The following is a 13925-nucleotide window of genomic DNA, read 5'->3' on the forward strand; positions in this document are numbered from 1 at the left end:
CCTTGCCAAAACTCTTGTCAGGATCCTCTAAGGTCCCTCTAGGTCTCAGCCTTCAGTGTTCTTCCTAGTCTGGCCCACATCTCTCAGGTTTAGGAAGAAACTTGCAGAGAATCCCGCACTCTCAATACTGATCACCTTTGATATCTGATCCAATTTGTTATCTACCACCACTCTCCAGATGATTTCTGATCAGCTTGGCCTGTCTTCAGTAAGAATCCTGTTAGGTCTGTTTAACCTAAATCCCTTTTACCCCTAAAGTTTCCTCTTAGTATCCCCAATTGAGCAAATTTTCAAACATTAAAAAAACTTGGACAAAATTAAGTTCAGATAGGTTCCAGAGTATTTAGGTTCAGCTCTTGGCTTTCTGAACACCTGACATATCCTCTTTAAATGGCCTCAAAACAAGAAAATACAAAATGAATAGAAGTAGACATTAGAAATGGGAAAAATGGGGAAATACAGGAATGAACAGAAGTTTCTATTTCAGGTAATTAGATACATTTTAAGATGTTTATAGTTAACTTTAGTTAATTAGATTTAGCCCCTTGAACCTTTGAGAACATGTTATTACTATATTTATTGAACATTATATTTTTTATTTTAACATAGAATGGTATTTTCACTCAAATCTCTTGAAATAGATATTTATAGTTAATAGTTAAAATGTATTTAATACTGATTGTTTCATTTTATTAGTATTTTCTTTTAAAAATAATTTTGGCCGGGTGTGGTGGTTCACGCCTGTAATCCCAGCACTTTGGGAGGCCAAGGCACGTGGATCACCTGAGGTCGGGAGTTTGAGACCAGCCTGACCAACATGGAGAAACCCCATCTCTACTAAAAATGCAAAAATTAGCTGGGCATGGTGGTGCATGCCTATAATCTCAGCTACATAAAATTAAAAATAAAATTATTATTTTAATTTTATTTCAATATATTTGTTCCATACCTTCATAATGGGTTACCTCAAATGAATTTATTATATAGCTGGAGCTCAAATCTAACTTTATTTATAAAATATGATTATAATTCAGCCTTATTGATTTGCAAAGATTATAAAAGAAAATCAGAGGAAAAAAATCCTATACCTTCTATAAATACAATACTTTCCCGAGGTCATGTGCATACATCATGCTTAATGTCAATCATTGATATCCCCAGTCCAAGAACCATATGCCATATGGAACATGTGGACTCTATTCTGTGGCTCCAGAGCAACATGAGACTTCTGTTTTATATCATTTTTTCCAAATGCCTTTAAAATCATAAAGAAATACTTAATAAATTATAAAGAAATAACATTTTATACATTTTATACCTCATGAAATGAGGTGGATTGTGTTAGTTTACACACTGAAATTTTTATAATTTTATGTTAGACAAATATTGTTCATACTTATTCTCTTCCTTGGTTTGGAGTTAATTTTATGTTTTACTTGAAAGGACAAAGACTTGACCATATGGATTGTTTTAGCTAATGAAATATGAAGGAAAATTATGTGTGCCACCTTTGGGCATACAAACTTTAAGAGCTGAAATTTCTAATCCTTTTAGCTTGTGTCCCAGATAAAAGAATATATGGAGCAAATTAACATCTATATTAATACAGAGATATATAACATATCACTTACACGACAATAGAAGGTTATTTTTACTTACAAGTAGCTTAATAAGGGATCAAACAAAGGTATTGAAGCTCTCCAATCTGCTATTGGAGTGTATCTTCATAAACCTATCTAAGAATATACATATTTGATTTAGAAGTATAACAATGCTGACATGTTATTGGAATACAAACTCCATTGGGCTGGAATTTTTTTTTTTTTTTTTTTTGGTTGGAATTTGATTGCTGTGCACTCTGTAGTGTCTCAACTCTTCCTAAATATGTAGCCCAATTGAATCTTTATTAAGTCACTGAGATTTTGGATTATTTTTGCTAGCGAAACCTAAACTATTGTCAATTACACTCCTGTTTATGTGCTCTGTCTTCTCAAATTTTCTCATGAGTTCAGCTTTTTTCTATTTCTTACTTAACTAATTTATCAATGAATATTAACTCTGAGATGTGCCCAGTCTCAATGACCCTAAGAAAAAAACCTCTGCTGTTAAAGCTAAAGGAACTAATGGCGAGGGCACCCTGAGTCTCCATTGAAGAGCAGAAATATGCACCTCTGAGTCATAATAGTCACCGACTGATGATTTTATGTCCGCTCTCTAAATCTGATTCTCACATTTTAATGATTTATGTTTTACATTTAGAAAGGATTGTAAGTAGCTACCAAGTAAAAGATGTTAAAATATTCTGCATTATATACAGTAGTTTTAAACATCCTCATACAGCCATATGAATTAGGTATACTGCATCTATTAAATGACCTCAGGAAAAAAAAAAGAAGAAAATTTAACTGAAACAAGTTCATGATGGACAAAATAGTAACTCCTTAGTGAAAGCTAGTGCCTGCCCAGGCCCCTCTAGGGATTGATGTTCCTCCTCAACCCTCTGGCTTCTCTCCTCCACAGGCCTCCACATTCCATAAAATCTCTCAACTCTTACCTGCCCCACCCACAGGCACTCCATAAAATCTCTCAACTCTTACCTGCCCCACTCACAGGCTTTCCATAAAATCTCTCAACTCTTACCTGCCAACCCACAGGCTCTCCATAAAATCTCTCAACTCTTACCTGCCCCACAGCTCTCCAGGCTGGACCAACCACTTCCTTCCCAGGCTTCCATCTCCAGCTGTGAGGAGCCAGGTGGGGCCTGTTTATGGGGGAGCCTTGCCTCATTGTACTTCTGCCAGTACCTGCACCCCAGCTGTGCCATGTGGAGACCCCCTTCCCACAGAGCCAGACATCCCTTCAAGACCCCTTGGCCAGAGCCTATGGCTTCCCATCACTTTAGGTGGGGGCAAAGCTCTTGTTGGTGTGTGAGACACTGACCTACACTCTAGGTCTTCTGTCTCAGAGTTGAACCCAGGCTCTTCTCAGGGGCTGGTATGACCAGGAGTGAGTCTCTAACTCGTTTGAAATATTTTGGGTGGGAAGAGGGGTCTTTGTTGGCTCCCCTATTCTAGGGCAGTGGTAGGGAAGAGCTGAGGGTCTCCTGGTGGGTGTAGGCCCTGCAGCAGTGAGGTGCCAGATCTCCTGGGGATGGGTGCTGCCTCTCAGGACACTGTGCCCTGCTATGGCAGATACCCCCTGAGATGCCAGTGACAAAAGGCTGGCCTTTCCTGGGTCCTCTGTTCCTGCCCTCTCACTCAGCCCCTGACATGGCTGTCACCTACAGCCTCCTGCTGGCTTCTCAGGCCCCTGGCCAGGCAGCTTTGGGGGGTGATGGGTAATTTGCAAGTTCTCTTTTCAAACCCACCAAGTTGCTCTTCAAAATCCTTCCTGAGCCCTGAGGCCAATCAGCATGGGAGGGGGTGTGGCCGGTCCACCCTCAGTGCCCTTTCCTGTCATGCAGGGGCCCACAGTGTCATCAGCAAGGGTCTGATCTGCTCATTGCTGTGGAAGCTGCAGAGCTCCAGGAGCTCATCCTGGCCCCTGCCTGTAGGACGATGCAGGAGAGGGTCTGGCACTTCCTCCCCATGAGGAAGGCGAGAACAGGAAAAGCACTGGTGATGATCCTGACACCCAGCGGTCACCGAGAGCCTCCTGTGTGTGTGCCAGACATTGTCTCCAAACCTCACATTTAGAAAACCCTCCAGTGAGGTGATGTCTGCCTTCAAAGCTGAGGAAATGGAGGCGCAGTGTCTTGTCTCTCACCCCAGGTCACACAGGATCACAGTCAACATCCTGGCCTCAAACCTGTGGGAGCACAAAGACTCAGAGCTTGCGGTGGTGGGGGGCTGTTCCCACACTGGGCCCCTTATTGTGAGGATGGGCCAGTCACCGACCCCCAGAGTCCCTGCCTTGGCTGTGGTCACATCCCCTTTTTTGGGGGGGGGCGGCTCTTGCCTTCCCTAAGTCCTGGCTTCTCTTTCTTCTGAGAGTCTCTTTAGAGGTCTGGGTGAGTATTTCTCCAAGTGTGGCCCCTGAACCAGACCCCGGGTGGTCTGTGGAAAGGCATGTTCCCAGGCCCCATCCCAGCCCCATCGTTCTTAGGTTTGGAATGAGGTCTCTTTCTGTGGGACCAGGAGAGTGGCTTTCCAGGAGAGAGCTTTCTCTCTGAAACTGCAGCCTCCCCAGCCTCCCCAGATCCTCCTGTGTCCACTGTGACCACCATCCTTGCCATCACTTTCTGTGTCATCCCCAAGGGGAGCTCCTGAGGACAAGGCTTTGCTCTGTTTGCTGCTCCAGACTCAAAGGTCACAGCAGAGGTTTTGGTCCCAAGTTGAGAATTACCTGGCCCAAAAGAGTGCTGAGGTGGGAAACCCAGCTCTTGCCTCAGCATGTCACTGCATGAATGAATCAGGGAATCCCTGCAGCAGGGGGACAGGGTGGCACCTCCCCTGAGACTGCAGGAATGAGGGTCAAAAGAGGGCTGGGGTGAGAGGGGGTGAGAAAAGGCCCCCACAGGCTGTTAGAAATTCCCTGTGTTGGTGGTCTACCGAGAAGTATCTGGCCCTGGACGCACAAGTCACCAGTCTGCTCCTGAAGCTGCTACACTCACCCATGGGCAGGGTGTACCTGAGGGCCACCAAGGCCCTCGCCAGCTGCCAGAGGCCCCTGAGGGCTGCAAGGTTGTGCAGGCCCATGTGCATACCCTCCGTGTCCCGGAGGAGGACAATGACAACAAGGCTTACAAGTGCGAGACCTTATACAAGACGACCCAGATCGCCATCAATGTCATTGAGTGGAAACCCTGAGCCCCTCATTGGGTCAGAACTGATCAGCCACCTCTGCACCTGAATCAATGCGCTCAGTCTCTTTATTTCAAGTTGGAATAGCACTTTCTGTTTCTGGAGCACAGTCATGTCTCTTCTCACTCTCTTGCCAAAGGCTAAATGCCAGGCCCAGAGGCACCGGATCCTGGATGGTACAGGCCGAATGCAGTGCTGGGGGTGGGTGGGAGATGGCCTTTGAGTTTCACTCTCTGCTGGGGCCAAGAGTTTTCCTCAGAATGTAGAGAGGACTGAGACCTCCATGGGCAAAGCTGGGGGCAGGAACTTGGGCTGGGGGAAGGAAGGAACACAACTGCACCAGGCACCACCCAGGTTTCAGAAGCTCCAGTGATTGACCCATGGGGTGTGGCTGGGTGTGGTTCTGCTCAACCAGGTCTGCCCCCTCCCCACCCTGGCTGGCAGGAAGGAAGGCAAAAGGTGAAACCCGATGCAGGTTCTTATGACTGAGGATGACTCTGTCTCAAGAGGCTCCCCGAAGGATGAGAGCTCAGGACAGGGAGAGGTTCTGGTTTCCTCCTTAAGATCTTCCCAGCAAAGAGCTGCATTCTCTAAAGTCACCCAAGCACGCCCCCAGGATGGTCTGAAGCCCAGCCACCTCCAAGGCACATTCCTGGTGCTGTCCAGGAGGGGAGCTTAGGAATCGCTTCTCTATGCCAAGCCATGGGAAACGCCTGACTGCGGAGCTTGAGCCTCCCTCAGATGTCCCTGTAGCACGTGTTGGCCTGCCCTTTAATTCAGCTCCCTGGTCAGCTCCTGAGAGGGCTTCACCCTGGGTGAAGAAGACACAATCCCTTTTCAGTGAGTGCAGGCTCCCAGTTTTGTGCACCATGACATCATCCCACTGGGCAGCCTCCACACCAGCATCTCCTGGGCTCCCGCCTCTGCAGTCCAGGCTGAGGAGATATTAGAGATGCGGGAAATTATCAGCCAGGGACGGAGGTGCCTCTGTTACAAGGGGAGGGCCAGGAACACAGCCTATGTTGGGACCTAGAAGTCCTGAGCACCACACCTTTGCCTCCATTCTCCAAGGCCTGTTCACCATACCGTTATCAGCTTCTGGAATTTAAGAAGCTGCTGCCAGGAGAGGTATGGGAGCCAGCGTGGAAGAGGCAACTGGTCATTCAACTGTAGCCCAAAGGCACAAACTGCCACCCCAGAGAGCTGAGGCTGCACAAGGGTAGTGGGACAGCCAGTGGCTATAAGCCCACACTATGACAGGAGCCTGCTGTGTTGAGACCCCAGGTCTATCTACGGAAGAACTGTTTATCTACGGAACCTGGGGCAAGTTCATTAACTGCTCAGTGCCTCAGTTTTTCTAGCTCTAAAGTGGGGATTGTAATTGTGCCTATCATAAATGGGTATCATTTTGGCAGTGCCAGGTGCATCATGCTGACAATAAGTGCCTTGTACATTGTGGGTGCCCAAGAACACTGTTTACAGCCCCTCAGAGGAGACAGATCAGCAGGCATCTGAGGGAGCCTGGAACCCAGCATCCTGCAGGTGCCTGGGGTCCTATACCCAGGAGAAGCTGCTCCCTCACTCCACAGCAGTCTACACAGCACCCCCTCCTGACCAGGGGTACACTGGTTTGGGCAAGTGTTAGGAGGGAGCCCTGGGCCTCTCTGGGCTCTGACCTTCCCTGGAAGGACTGTAGAGGGTCCAGAACACTGCCTTCTCCCAGCCAGGCCCCTCCCTCCCTTTCCCAAACTCACGGCCTCCTCACCGCTCTCTGCCACAGACTCAGGACTCATCTCATTATGTCCTTCATCCCTGTTTGCACCAAGAGCTGCAAGAAACTCAGCTCACCTCCCCTTCATGGCCCTGAATACTCCTTTTCTGACCCCATCTGCTGAAATCTTTTTTCCAAGCCCTCTGGAGGCCCCAGGGCCTCAGAATCTCCCAGGAACATTCTTTCCTTTCTTGCCTGGACTGAAACCTAGCTTTTCTGAGACCTGCTTCCCCACCCTAGGCATCCTCCTATGTGGGGCTGCTTTCCTCCCTCCCTGCCCCTCATACCCTCACTGGAGAGGGACAGGTCCTTACAGACCATCTCCTGTGCCCGTTCTGAGGAGCCCTCTGGTTCTGAATCTCTGCACAGGCTCTGTGGCTCTGGCCTTCTCCCCTCCCCAACACCACACCACCAGATTGCTCTTGTAGCGCTCTACGTGGTCTCCATGTGGCTGAGCCCAACCACCAATCCTCAGGCCTCATCTTTCTCTGGCCATGAGCATTTCCCCAGTGGAGCCTCACCATTTCCCTTCCCTGAAAAACTTCCAGGAAATGAGGCCACTTCTCTGTCATTTTGGTTGTTCAAAATAGCACATTTGCTATTGTGCTCTTTAAGGAACTGATATACATCGTGGTGTGTTTAAGCCTTTAGGGAAGTGGGAGGATACTGGAGGCTGCTCTGTGAGCATCTCTATGCTATACCAAGTCAGATCAGTGAGGGAAACTGGACCACTAAGCTGCAGGGCTACCTCCCCCTCCAGGAGGCTTTTCACATCTTCCACGATCCCCTCACTGGAGACCTTTCATGGCCCGGACTCATCTTAGGCCTCCCTGTTCTCTCCATGTGCTACTGGGGTGCCTACCGATCAGAAAATGAGCGATGCTGTCACTGAACTGACTGCCCATGGGGACTCGTGGTCTTTGGTGCATTCCAGGTTCCACCACAGACTCTGCATCCACAGGCAACTGTGGTCCTGGCTGCTCTCTGCCATCAGGTTTCCCTTCCATTTTTACTTATTGCCTAAAGAACTTCATACAAATTTCTATTTAAAACCAGTTTATTGCACAGTCTCACATAGAACACATCAACTATTTTAATTTTTTTCTTCTTTCCTATCACTGTCTAAAAGCACATTTTTTTTTACACAGTAAGACCCAGTGTGGTTCACTGTATCTAATCTTTCACTATTAGATGGGCAATTTTTTTTTTTTTTTTTTTTTTTTGAGATGGAGTCTTGCCCTGGGTGATTCTCTTTGATTCTCTTTGTTCTCATTCCTTGAGAAAAACCACATGCTCTATGGGAGCATAGTCCTTCAATTGCACTGGTACAACATGTCAGTAACTTTTCACTCCCTGAGCCAAGAGCTTCTGCATCCAAGTTTCAGCAAGACCAATTTCTGACCCCTGGAGCAATGAGTAACACCAGCCTCACTAAGCTCACATGCCCAGCTGTGGAAGCACATTTCATTTTATGGTAAGTCTACTTTGCCACCACAGGCTACTAGCATGTTAGTTTATAGATTAGCCTTTCGTGTTAAAGAGATCCAGCTCTTCGTGTATCTCATGAGTAATTTACTTAAATGAGACTCACATTCCTCATCTGTATAATGACTATAGCAAAACTAATTCTGTCTCAAAGTGATTGTGACACTTCAAGGAGGCAACATAGAGAAGTACCCATAGAGTATCTGATACTCAATTTATATCTGTTATTATTTTCATTCTTATAACTTAAGTACCTGCTTATTAACTACAGTCATATGGGGCAGAATGACACTTTGCTCAGTGACAGACCACATGTATGACAGTGCTCCCATAAGATTATAACAAAGCGGAAAATTTCCTTTTGCCTAGCGAAGTTGTAACTGTTGTAATGTCGGCACAATGCATTACTTAGGTGTCTGTGGTGAGGCAGGTGTAAACAAACCTACTGCACTTCAGCATTAGAGTAAAACAACATTTCTTTTTGGTAACAATGTTAAGTAATATGTTATACAAATGAAAGACTAACCACAGTGATGGAATTTTTAGAAAGTGATAAAACTAAGAGTCCACGAGGATTTGGAGAAATGGCTACTCACATATGCTGTTAGAGGAGCATGAATTGGTGTCATCATTTTGGAAAAAGTTTGGCATGATTTATGACAATGAAAGATATGCCCCTTCTAACAGTCTGCTCCACAGAAGTGAGTGCTGGTGTTATTCCAAAACCATTGACAAAAATACTCAAAGCATCATTACTTGAGATAGACACAATTATATTAAAAATAACCCTGGCCAGGCATGGTTGCTCACGCCTATAATCTGATCATTTTGGGAGGCTGAGGCGGTCAGATCACCTGATGTCAGGAGTTTGTGACCAGCCTGGCCAACATGGTGAAACCCTGTCTCTGTCAAAAATATAAAAACTTAGCCAAGTGTGTTGGCAGGTGCCTGTAGTCCCAGCTACTCGGGAGGCCAAGGCAGGAGAATGGCATGAACCTGGGATGCGGAGCTTGCAGTGAGCCAATATCCTGCCACTGCACTCAAGCCTAGGTGACAGAGCAAGACTCCAGCCCCAAAAAAAAGAAAACAAAGAAAGAAAAGGAAAAAGTCTAGAACTCAAGTGATGAATATCAACTTAGAGAACAAAACCAAAGCCAAATTTTTGAAAACAGGAAATATTGTGATACTATCTTTTGTGGGAAGAAATTCTTGGCTTCCCCAAAAATTAGAGAACTGGGGAGAAAGTAGCCTCATCTCAGAATCTGTGACTGGATTGGGAAGTGGAGGCTGGAAATGTGCTCAAGGTCAAACTTTCCTCCTCCCTTCAAAGGAGACTGGAGTTTTACCAGTGAGCCCAGAGTGAATATTCACTCCGCCATCCATCCCAGGAGATCCCTTTAAACCAGGAGTGCACAGTGAGGACAGAAACATGACTGTGCACTAACAAGTCTTGAAAGTTCAGAGGGTGATTCTCGATTTCTCCTTGGCACACAGCAGAAGAACTGTGTCTCTAGGTTCCAGGAAATGCCTGTGAGAAAGCTGTGTCCCCCAGATTCCCTTCAACACAGATGATACCCAGTGCTTAAGCCTACACCCCTTGTGACTGATCCCAAGGAGTGTTGATTAATCTAAACCAAAGGCTCTGATGTTCCACAGGCAGAAAAGAGCAGGTGGACTGCAAAGAGAATCTCTCATGAACGCAGCACCCTCATAGCCCATACAGACAGTTCTTACCATGGTGCCATGAAACTCTGAAAACAACAAGCCAGACCTCACACATATTTCCACTTTCTTTCTGATTTCAAACCCCCTCCTACAGCCCCTCCTCAAAATCAGCAGGGATAACCTGGAGGCTCCTGGGACTGGATGAGTCTCCTCGTCACTTATACTCTCCAGCATCAAGTCTTTAGAAACAAAACCAGCAGGATAAGTCATCAGAGTGACTCACCCACTCCTCCTACTTTAGCTGAAGCTGAATGATGGGTTAGTCTCCCAACCCACGCTGCTTCATACATGATCCCCAAATCTTTCTTCTGGGTTGACAAACCTTCCTACAGCTTTTTGGGCCAGAGTTCTATACTGGCAAAATCACTTTCACGAAAACCCCAAGCCTCTTTCCCAGCAGGAAGCCAGAATCAGGTTTCTCTACCATGAACCTAGCAAGTTTTCTCCTCGGGAAGTGAGTTATTTCATGGTACATACCGCTTTCTTTCCAAGCTTTTATCTGCAATTATATAAAAGAAAACATGAGAATCAGATTCTGCTGTGTGCTTCACACAGATCTGTTATTCTCTGGACAATGATAAAAAACCAGAAGGCAGTACAGTGATTGAGCCATAGGTCAAAATACCCAAAGACTAGCACAGAGGATAGCTATAGAAAAACAAGACCTCTATTCACAGAATTAACCTTCAAATATGCAAATACACAATGCTTCATCCAAGGAGGAAAACTGGTATTGTGGAAAATGTCTCAGTATTCCAGTTGATAATGGATGCGTTCATTTAGAAGCAGAATAATGTACCAAGTATCAGTTGGGAAGACACTCCTACTGAATTCCAGCCCCACAAAGACAATAGTGTACAGTGTACATAATGTGCATTGCCAGGTTTTCACATCAAAATTAATTGAGAAGAATCAGGAAAGCAAGATTGCTGTGGAAGACAAAAAAAGTGGGTCTTACCTGGACATCACCATCATCATCATCATCACCATCTTCACCATCATCTTCATCTTTGCATTCTGGTGAACATCTTAAAAACAGGCCGTCCTCAGGATGAGCTGGAAGGACACAGAGGAAAGATCAGTGCACCGGTGGTTGGTGACTGTGAGTCACTCAGGGAGCTTTGCTGGATGTGGTGTATGGAGGTGGTTGATTAGCAAGCATGGACTGAGTTGATGCTGGGCTATTCCCCTGAGGGGAAGAGGGATGGCAGAGAAGGGGAGCAGGAAAAATATGAGACATGGAGGTCTTGGCCTTGTACTAGAGGCATCAGGCAGCAACACAAAACAGTCAACCCAAAATGGAAATAAATGCACACTGAGGGTCAATGGAAGACTGCCTTCCTCCCTCTCAAATGTTTTGAAAGTCTACAAAACAAATAGCATTTTCTTAACGTATTCAAGACCATGTCAGTACACTAGGATCTAATTATGCTGGTGCCACATTTAACATCTGTTTTAAAGGATTTATTACTTGATTAAAAGCCTATTTTATTGGTGAAATGGACTCAATTTTACCCAAATTACTCTATTGTATTAATCACAAATTCTTTTCCATAGAGATCATTTAAAAATTCAATATTAAAATGCTATAATTAAAAATAGTGATGATTTCCCATTTGTAAGTCATCTTCTGAAATGACTTCTACACACCCTTTTGGGGCCCTGTGATCAGGGGCTTCAGCAGCTCCTGTGTGACTCTCCCTGGGGAGATTCCCTAAAAATCAAGCTTCATTCAAACAGGCCAAGCTCACACAGCCTGCTCTAGCTACACCAGTGAAGCTGAGAGACATGACTTTGAACACTTTCTACCATGAAAAAATGTTTACAAGTATGGGGGTGATTTTTGGTTAACTAGTTTACATAAAAATTATTTTTTTTGGCCGAGCAATCGCTCACACCTGTAATCCCAGCACTTTGGGAGGCTGTGGCCTTCTGTGGCTCCCACATCCAACTTGCCAGGCTCTATGGTAGTGGATTCTGATGTTGCAGCAGCCACAGCCTCATAAATATCAGATTCATAACAGGGTGCCACCTTCCCCCTGTACCAGCTACAGGTGGAGTCGATACAACAGGTCAGTATACACCCCATGGGGCACCCACACTCCTCTCCACTCCTGTCTGAGCCTTCGATGAAACTGAAACGGTGCTGTCCTAGCAGCCACACTACTGAGGCTGGCACAGCACTTGTAAAAGCAGCCTGACCCCAGGGAGATCTGGGGCTTCAGCCCTTATTCTGCCGCCACCTCCCAAACTGGCTGGTCTATGATGTCGGGGACCTGCTGTTTTCTCTGAAAAATAAACGAACATGACAAGCGCCAAGAGGCACAAAAACTGCTGTGAGACAACACGGTCGGAGCTCCTCCTCCTTCCACTACTAGCTACCGACTGAGGGTTGCTGGCCCTGGCTGACGCCTATAACCCACAAAGCTTCCTATGTCACCTGCTTACCAGGAAACAGCCAGGTCAGGCTAGTGACTCACAATGTCCAGACCCACAGCCCCACGCAATGCCTCACAATGCCCATCCCTGCTGCTGCCCACCTTGAGGCCACCCTGCCCCTCTGTGGTGACTGCACTATGCAGGCTTTTATTCACCCTGGGCTGCCTGAGCTTTCCAGTCCTGAAGAAAGTGCAGGGGAGTTATTATTGGAAGGCACTCTCAGCAAGAAACTCAATAGAAAACCCTAGTACACCTGGGAGTGGTGGCTCACGCCTGTAATCCTAGCACTTTGGGAGTCTGAGGGGGTGGATCACCTGAGGTCAGGAATTCGAGACCAGCCTGGCCAACATGGTGAAACCCTGTCTCTACTAAAAATACAAAACATTAGCTCAGTGTGGTGGTGGGCACCTGTAATCCCAGCTACTCGGGAGGCTGAGGCAGGAGGATTGCTTGAATCCAGGAGGCAGAGGTTGTGCAGTAAGCCAAGATCACACCATTGCATGCCAGCCTGGCTGACAAAGGTGAAAGTCTCTCTCAAGAAACAACAAAAAACAAAAAGCAAGAAAACCCAGTTACTAAAGTCAGTTCCAGGAGCATTTCTGTTTTTCAGAGTCTGATGGCTTTCATTTGCTCACCAAATATAGTTATACACAAGTTTTTGACTGTTTTTGTAATTAAATGCGTCTCTCCTGTCTTACAAGTGTTAGTTCTTATCTGCAACTCCACCATAGCTACCCCCAGGGCCCAGGGCCCCCTCTCAATAGAGAGTCATGGCTGTGTATCCTGAATGAAAGCCTGGGACACATCACACTTTCCCCTCCTGGTCTATAAAATAGGGACTGAACACATCCTTCCCAGCTCTGTAATGCTATGACTTACCAACTCCCTTTTCTCCCTCTGTTTCTTCTTTCCATGGCAGGGGTACTCAGATATTTCTTTTATTTACTTATTTATTTATTTTTGAGATGGAGTGTTGCTCTGTTGACCAGGCTGAAGTGCAATGGCACAATCTCGGCTCACTGCAACCTCCACCTCCCAGGTTCAAGCGATTCTCCAGCCTCAGCCTCCTGAGTAGCTGGGACTACAGGCATGTGCCACTGCATCTGGCTAATTTTTGTATTTTTAGTAGAGATGAGGGTTGCACCACGTTGGTCAGGTTTGTCTTGATCTCCTGACCTCAGGTGATCCACCCACCTCGGCCTCCCAAAGTGCTGGGATTACAGGCATGAGCCATCATGCCCAGCCTCAGATATTTCTTCTACTGACAAATCATAAAGCATTATCTTCTTATACAAAATTGAGAACCCCACAGTGGGGTACCTTTGGCCTCATAGGATAAAGATGAACAGTCAACATCTGGCAAGCATTATGTGCCTGACAGTGTGCCAACTGTGGCATACTCATTTAACCCTCAGAAACAGTCCCATTGTACACACTTTACAGCATAAATCTAGATGGGAAAGTCAAGTAACTCCTCAAGGTCCCACAACTGCTCAGTGAGTTCAGGCAGGTGAGCAAACAAAGCCTTAGAGTTCAGTTGTCTGAAGCTACACTGCTGGACAGTGGATGAACCTGGAATACAAAAGGCTCATTCACTGTCCAGCACTAGAGTTTAAGTAGAGTTTAAATTTTATTCTGGAAACATGAGAGTCACTGAACCACACAGAGGTGAGGAGTCCCTATCAGACATGTTTGCAGTGAGG

This window comes from Rhinopithecus roxellana, chromosome 13 (assembly GCF_007565055.1).
Source record: "Rhinopithecus roxellana isolate Shanxi Qingling chromosome 13, ASM756505v1, whole genome shotgun sequence".
NCBI lineage: Eukaryota > Metazoa > Chordata > Mammalia > Primates > Cercopithecidae > Rhinopithecus > Rhinopithecus roxellana.